At 37.3% G+C, this 7845-nt stretch overlaps 1 pseudogene; it reads left to right on the plus strand.

The window, feature by feature from the left end:
- Positions 1-750: 750 nt before the first annotated feature.
- LOC147442988 (uncharacterized) lies at positions 751-5154 on the plus strand (annotated as a pseudogene).
- Positions 5155-7845: the final 2691 nt, after the last annotated feature.

The raw sequence follows: 7845 nt of genomic DNA on the forward strand, positions 1-7845 counted from the left end.
CTCGTTATCGTATTTGTACAGGAAGTAATGGAGCAAAGCACGCACCAGAACTTCTATACCCAAGTATAGAGGACAACTTTGTAGGAGAGGTTCTAAGGTGTGCCTGTTTAGGTGCTTCAAACTCCAAAAAGCTTAAACGTGACTGTATTACTTGCTGTGAAAAGTGCAGAGTATGCACAAAGCCAAGAAAGTCAATGCTTGCTTTTCATTATATTCCAATAGGACCTCAACTGAAGCTTCTTACAAGGAGTAGAACCTTTTGTCATGAGCTATTGAGTTTGTGGCGCCATAAAAATCAATGGTGTAAGGGAGATGCATTTTCTACGGGAAGGCATATAAAGGAATTTTGGGATGGAACAAAATTCCAAGGAGTGAAGAACTTTTGGGACCCATTGTCAACATATGAGCTGCCAGTTGTTTGCTCTACACCTGGATGTAAGAAGTCTTACACGACTTTTCCCTTTGACAAACGCTCTCAAAAACTTGAAGATGCATGGGATGCTGATCGAGCAGTGTACACTTTTATCTGCTCCGAATGCAAGGAAGAAATCGAATGTGAGAAAAGGTTGTGCAAGGTAATGATGTCTATCTTCCTCTTTTTCTTAGCAAAATATACATTGAATGTCCTTACTTACTCTGATTGTTGGTGTGCATAATCAGGGTGACCCTAGAAATATAGCTCTCTTGTTGCATTGGGACGGGTTTCAAACTTCAAGAACCACACAAAAAAGTTGTGGGGTTGTGGAGATTATGGTGCTCAATGCTGGAAAACAAAACTCTATGGATATCATGCCAGTCTTGTTTATTCCACAAAGCTGCAAAAAGATTATTAAGTCTTCCGGCGATGTCTTCGGATCGTTTCTGAAACCATTAGTGGATGAGTTGGAATCACTGTATATTGATGGAGTGGATGTATTATATGAGTATCCACTAGAAAACATCTTTGATGATACGAGGGTGGAATCTAAATTCTGTAAGATACGAATTATGGTTATGATGGTTACCGGAGACCATCCGGCCCAATGCAAGATTGGCTTGTTCAAAAATGGGGGACAAGAGTTCTGCAGGAGAGATAAGCCACATGCATCACTTGAAAGAGATAGGCCTGGACTAGAAGGGAGGTATATTTACAATGAAAATCGCTTACAAGTCAGATACCCACCAGTTGCAAGAACAACAAACGAGATGGTTCATGCCATAGCTGAGGCAAAGAGGTGTTGTACTTTTGCTGGGAAGGATGAGATTTGGAAGAAAGCTGGTTTATCAGGGGAGTCAATACTTTGGAGACTCTTTGACTTATATGGATTTGACCCCTCTCTTGACTTGGTTTTTGATGTAATGCACACCTTGTCTCTAAATGTTTTCAAGAAGTATATTGCACACTTATTCCAGAATGCAGATTCTTCAGTGAAGAAAAATATTGATGAAGCCACTTTGACTGTTACAAAATTGGCACCAGCATCTATTCTCTATGGTCGGTGGCCAAACTCACCAAGTGTCTATTATGAATCCTTCAAGGCGGAAGAGAATCAAAATTTTATGCAGTGGTGTCTACCATATATTCTAAGAGTCGTAGATGGTATTCCGCATGAGATGCAAACTTTAGGAATCTTGTTGGTGGACATAGCACATAGCTTTTATGGCTACAGTCGAGAACATGGAATGTCGGCTACTGACATTCAGGTTATCAAATCCTTGATGCAATCTTGGAGAATCCGAAAGGAGGAATACTCAGGAGCAAACTCATCACCCTTGGAGCATGTAGCTGGAAGTGGGGAACTACTTGAGGATATTTTGCGGCATGGACTACATGACATATATTGGTGCTATATGTTCGAACGTTTAGTGAAAGCATACAGTGCTATCAAAACAAATAGCATAAATGATGAAGCATCTTTTGTACAATTCTATCTGAGAATGTTTTTCACAAAAGTATTCCAAGCAATCCAACATGATAAAGATGCCCTGCTACCTTGTGATAGAGTCCTACAACAATTGCATAGTGTATTGGGTCAAACTACTGCAGCTGATTGTGCAATTGGGGCCTCCATTGAGTGATGCACTTCACATCTTGATGGACTATTCAACGTTACTTCTATTGGAAAGGCAAGATCGTTGTGGAACGACATCTTAAAGTATGGCAAGAGAGCATCTTGTACTGATAACATTCTTATGAAGGGTATTGCAATATCAAAGAGGAGGGGTAATTATAGGGTTCCAACATCTGAGGAGGTTACCTACTTAAGGAACTTTTGGAACATCGATGATGAAATCTTTTCGTTTGGTGATGTGCAAACATATGACAAAGTCTTCTATAAAGGAGAACTTTTCAAGATTGGCAATGATGTAGTTGTAAAGGTGGACGCGTTAGACACCTTGTCTGAGGAGAGAGGTCATTGGAAAGATCGCATAACCTCTTTCTTCTCCATGCAGCTTGATGGGAAAGCAATGATGTTTTTTGGTGCAACTTACTACAAACAATGTATTACAGGAGACAATTATTCAGAGGAACTAGTCATAGATACAATGACTAGAATGAGCATTCTTCAGAAAACACCGCTTCCATTTACTTGGGATAGTGTGCGGCCTATCTATTCTTTGCTTCATAAATTTATCCCATTGCCATTACCGAGGAGCCAAAGATTGATTGCATATGAAGTTAAGGACCTAAAGCAGAGGGCTAAGCTACTAATGGAAGGCAATTGTGGGAATGTACCCTTGTGGTTGGAGCATGATGACATTGTCAAAGTCCGTTTAGAAAACAATGGTACAATACAATTCAAGCATGCTGTTGTAAGATGTGTACAATGTGACAGCAAAATCACAAAGCTTGCTATTTTGAAATCTGATGCAAGCGATCCTCATATATGGAAAGTTCATGAGGAGGAAAACACATGGAGAGATTGGGATTCTTGTGTTCTTTTAATCAAAGATTGGATTGTACTAAAACGTAAAAAAGTTAGAAATCTTGGAGAAAGTGATCGATGGATCCCTATTTTATGGAGATGTCCATAAGTCAAGGACATGAGAAAAAGACATTCATAAAGTACTTGATCACATAAGGCTTTTGCTATTAGAGAAGTAAATGATTTTGTGGTTTGAATTTTATTATATGGTTGAGCATTGTTCTCTCTATGATTTATTTTCATCTTAACTTTTTGTATTGTTCGAGTTATATCTCAAGTGGCACAAATTGAAACTTTTTGGAGTCTATCTTATCTGCATATGTCGACTACTCTTGTAGGGCTCGCATGGATCTTCCACAGTCAATTTTTCAGCAACTAGTTTCACTTCCTCATGAGGAGACTGTGAAACTACTCGACGCTTGGAGGGAACATCACTCTTTGGGTAACAAAAGGGTTGTTGGTAACTCAACTAGTTCTCTTCCATATGATCCGATCATATATGATCAAGTCTTTAGAGCTCCTCCTCCTAAACATAGAGAGCACAATAAGTTGTATGGTAGAGAATTTCTTAAAAAAGAGGATCATGGTCAGTATAGAGTGTTGTGTGCAAATTATGGGATGGTGCGAGGGTGGTTTGCAAAGGTAGGGCCAATTGCAGATTTGAGACATAATAGCAAGGGTAAAGATATGGTTTTGAGTATCATCCGAGAGAAGATGGGTGAGCTAAAGCCAGTGAAAGTATATGGTGTGGAATATTTGTGGAAAGAGTCCGACATTTACAATTGGTGTATAAAGTCATTGGCGTCCAAAAGAAAGTGGACCAAACAAAAGGCTTGCAAAGGCGCTATAATGGTATAAGTTTTTGTATTATCTTTTTATTTTCCTTTCAAATCATATGCTATGTAGATGTTTATCTTATTCTTGAGTTATGTTACATTTTTAAGGATACTCATGATATTCAAGAGCTTGACAATGATGGTGTAGAGAAAGAGACAGAATTATCATCAAAGGTAATAGTATAGAATGATTTTTAAGAGTTTTGATATTAAGTTTCTTATTGAGTAATTTTTATTAGGACGAGGATGCTTCCAAGCAAAGTTATGATGAGAACTTTGTAGATGTGGTAGAGGGCGATAAAGACATCTCAGAATCCACACTGGTAATTGATATATACTATTCTTTATACAAGTGTAATGCCGATCTTTTAAGATTTTTTAAAGTTTTGTGTATGTCTTATGTATTCAGAAAGAACCTGATGTATACATTCCAGAAATATCTTGGGACAATGATGAAAATCATATGGCTACATATGAGGTATATGAAGATCATGCTACTTCTTTTGCTCTCTCTCATTTCATATCTACATGATGATTTATTTATGTGAAAATGTTGGCTTAGGAGTATCAAAATTTTATGAAAGAAAATATATTTTCTAGTGCACTAGGAGATGTGGATTCAATGTCTTTGTCTGCTGGTGATAAGTCTCATGAAACTTCAATCGAGAAGCCGGTGAGATTTTGTTCATGTTTTTTTCCCATTGTGTAACATTTTTAGAGATGTAAAAAATATCAAGTTGTGTTTTTTGTGTTGGTAGATATCGGATAAGTTAAATAAAGTTGAAAAAATTGCATCTAAAGGGTGCGATGAAGAGCATTCTAGAAAGAGTACTCGAAAACGGAAGGTATTCAAATTATACTATTAAACTAATGTTAATTGTAAACTTGTTAAATAAATGTCATTAAAGTAAGCTTGGGTTATGTCTTAGGCTACAACTAAGCTTGCTGAACTCCTTCAAAAAAAAAAAGAAGGGTCAAAAGCTAAGAGGATTCAAAAGTCAAAGGTAGCTGTTTTGTTTTTTGTTGATGGCTCTAAACACTTATACTATGGTGATAAATCTAAAGTAATGTGTCTTGTCTCTCTTTTTAGGATGTTGAGAAAGATGTTTTTGTTTCTAATGAGAAGGCTACCTTGGAAGTACAGGTTTGTTTTCAATCTTACAAATATATCTTATGCTTACTCTCGAAAAGATTGCAACCATATTCTCTAATTTAACTCTTTATTGTGTAGGCACGCAAACTCACTAGAGAAGATCAAGAAACCATTCTGATGAAATGGTTTGGGGTTAGAAGAGTGGAAGAAGTGTATCCATTTGTGAAGCCTACTTACATGGCTTTAAAAAAAACAAACTCCTTTTTTTGTAGAAAAACGTGTGAAACTAGCTCTTCTACTATGTGTGAAGATTTGGTAGCTTGGCTTTTATTAGAAGGCATGATGATTGTAAGACTTGAAAAGATTGGCTTTCTTTCTTTGAAGGATGTAGAAGTAGCTAATGATAAAGACTAATGGTTGTATGATGGACTTTGTAAGAATTTTTGAGAGACATCTATATGAAAGTGATCATTTTTAGTTTTCTATTTAATCTTTATCTCTTTTAGTCAAAAAGTATGTGCTATTTTGTATATGTTATGTTAAATTGATTATTTATGTGGATTATTATAATACAACTACATAGATAGCATTGTGTGGTTACAACTATGTAGATGAAAAAAGAATTTTTTACTATATGGTTAGTTAAAATTCCCATATAGCTATAATATTATGGCTACAGCCATATAGGAGAATCCGAGTCAAACTAGTAAGAAATATTGCTATATGGTTACTTAAAACTCCCATATAGCTATAATATTATGCTTACAACCATATAGGAGTATTCTCATTATTACTAGTTTGCACTCTTACTAGATATGTGTATTCAATCTAGTAAGCTGCCTAGTAATTATATTTTTTTTGCTATATAGAAATGCGTCCAAAGTTCCTTGTGTCCACAGTCTTGCGGGAAGATTCTTCCTGGCAATTCTTGTATGTTTTGGGAGCCAGCCATGGGAGTGATGTCTTGCAGTGGAGGTGTTGATATTTCTATGGGTCCACGGTGGACATCCTGTGTGAGGGACCACGGCAGATTGGTGATCTATTGATTGGCCTTTTATGTATTTATGCGCTTGCGCCCAATGATGCTTTCCTGAAAACCAATTTTTGGCAGGAGATTGTGGATGTATTGCCAGTGGTGTATTCTTGGATAATCGAAGGGGATTTCAATAATTTGAAATCTCCCACGGATTACCGTGTTGATACTGTCCCTCACTTGTCAGAAATTGCTACAACTGAGATGGATGCATCGGACAGTTTCCTTTTTTCTATGAGACTCTCGGATGCCTAGCATGAGCACTCTTTTATGCACACAGAGGGTACCTTGTAGTTTTCTTGGGGGTTTTGTAGATAGGCTAGCCATTTGCTAGAGAGATTGGATCGGTTCTATATTGGGGCATGGGTAGCTGGGATTGGAGGGTCTATGACGATCTGACCAGGCACTGTACTCTCAGACCATGCACCTATCTGCATCCGCGTCTTAGCTCAGAGAGCGGATGCTGCGCGTAGAGGATGTAGGATCCCAAATGTGGTTTTATCTTCAGACACCTTACACCAGAAGTTTTAGACAAGTTCTCATGAAGAGAAAAGAGGGTAGAAATTCAATTTTCATAGATGTAATGTGCATATTCCACCACCGATTAGAAAACTCACTATGAATACCTAAGTTCTTTCATGGAAAGGATTTTTCTCATGTTACAATTTTTTTCTCGCACATGTTTCATGCTAGAAAATGGAGATTATTGTGAGAAAAATAATCACATGATACAAAAGTTTCACATGATAAGAATGCTTCAACCAATTTTTCAATAATAAAAAACAAGCTTTACATGTTAAGAAAAGTAGTTTTATTGATAAAGACTAACATCAGAATTTTTCCTAAGATCTTTTAATGAATCAAATAACACTTTTCTTAGGATAGAAACACCACATTAGCATGATTAGAAAAGAGATTTTCATGTGATGTGAAGAAGAGCTTTCTAACCTAATTAAATGAGTTTTTCGTTTGATCATTTTTATTTTCTTTTATTACAAACTCAAGCTCTCTAATTTTTAAGCAATATAAGAAAGATATAACATTTAGGTCTCTCTCGAAGAAAAAAATGAGTGCATAAGATATCTTTAAGATTTTGATACAATGTGAGGATTTAGCATAGAACATCAACAAAATCAATTTCGTTCGAATGCAATCTTACCCTTCGACTATTAAGATGGTGTCAATGGTGGTTGTTTTTTCGACACATCAAAAAGCCCACAAGGGGAGGTGCTTATCCCTTCCAAATATTAGCCATGTTACATGGTCGGGCAAGGGATGCATACCATCAGGCAAGATCCACGCGTAGGCATCACCATGGCCACCTAATTGATGCACCACGTGCTAAGAACGTCAGATTAAACTACTAGCAACCAACTAGGAACCTCCTCCTCGAGTGACCCACCCTAGGAGGAGAATGCACTCGAGTGTCCAAGGAAAAGAGCCTTAGCAACATGAACACCAAGTGAGCACAAGGTGTCTCTCTAGAGTGTGACCCAACGAGGGATTTGAACCCACAACCCATAAGTTGAGAGTCCAAAGCCTTACTGTTAGACCAACCCTTTGGGGATAGTGTCCATGGTTTTTGGTTCCTAGATCTCTATCCGATCGTGAATATGTGTGTGTGTGTGTGTGTGTGTGTGTGTGTGTGTGTGTGTGTGTGTGGGGTCTTGCTTCAAAGAGTATAGTCTCCTTTTATACAAATAGAGACAACATGCAAAATAGAATAAGCAATGGAGAAGTTTGTTTATTTGCATGCTCTTTGTTAAACTTCACATCTAGCAAAGACCTAGCAATATTTATGTTGCATCCTCTTTGTTATTTTTCATCTTCCCTTTCATTGGGTGAGAGTGTACCTATGTTTGCTATGCATGTCTCAAGTGATAAGAGATGATACAAGCTTCTTTTGTATAGCCTTGTTATTAGTGGTAGCAAAAAGACATGGGTCAATATGACATGCTACAAAAGCCCATACAAGCT

This window comes from Adiantum capillus-veneris, chromosome 14 (assembly GCF_014529385.1).
Source record: "Adiantum capillus-veneris isolate H3 chromosome 14, ASM1452938v2, whole genome shotgun sequence".
In the NCBI taxonomy this organism is placed as follows: domain Eukaryota; kingdom Viridiplantae; phylum Streptophyta; class Polypodiopsida; order Polypodiales; family Pteridaceae; genus Adiantum; species Adiantum capillus-veneris.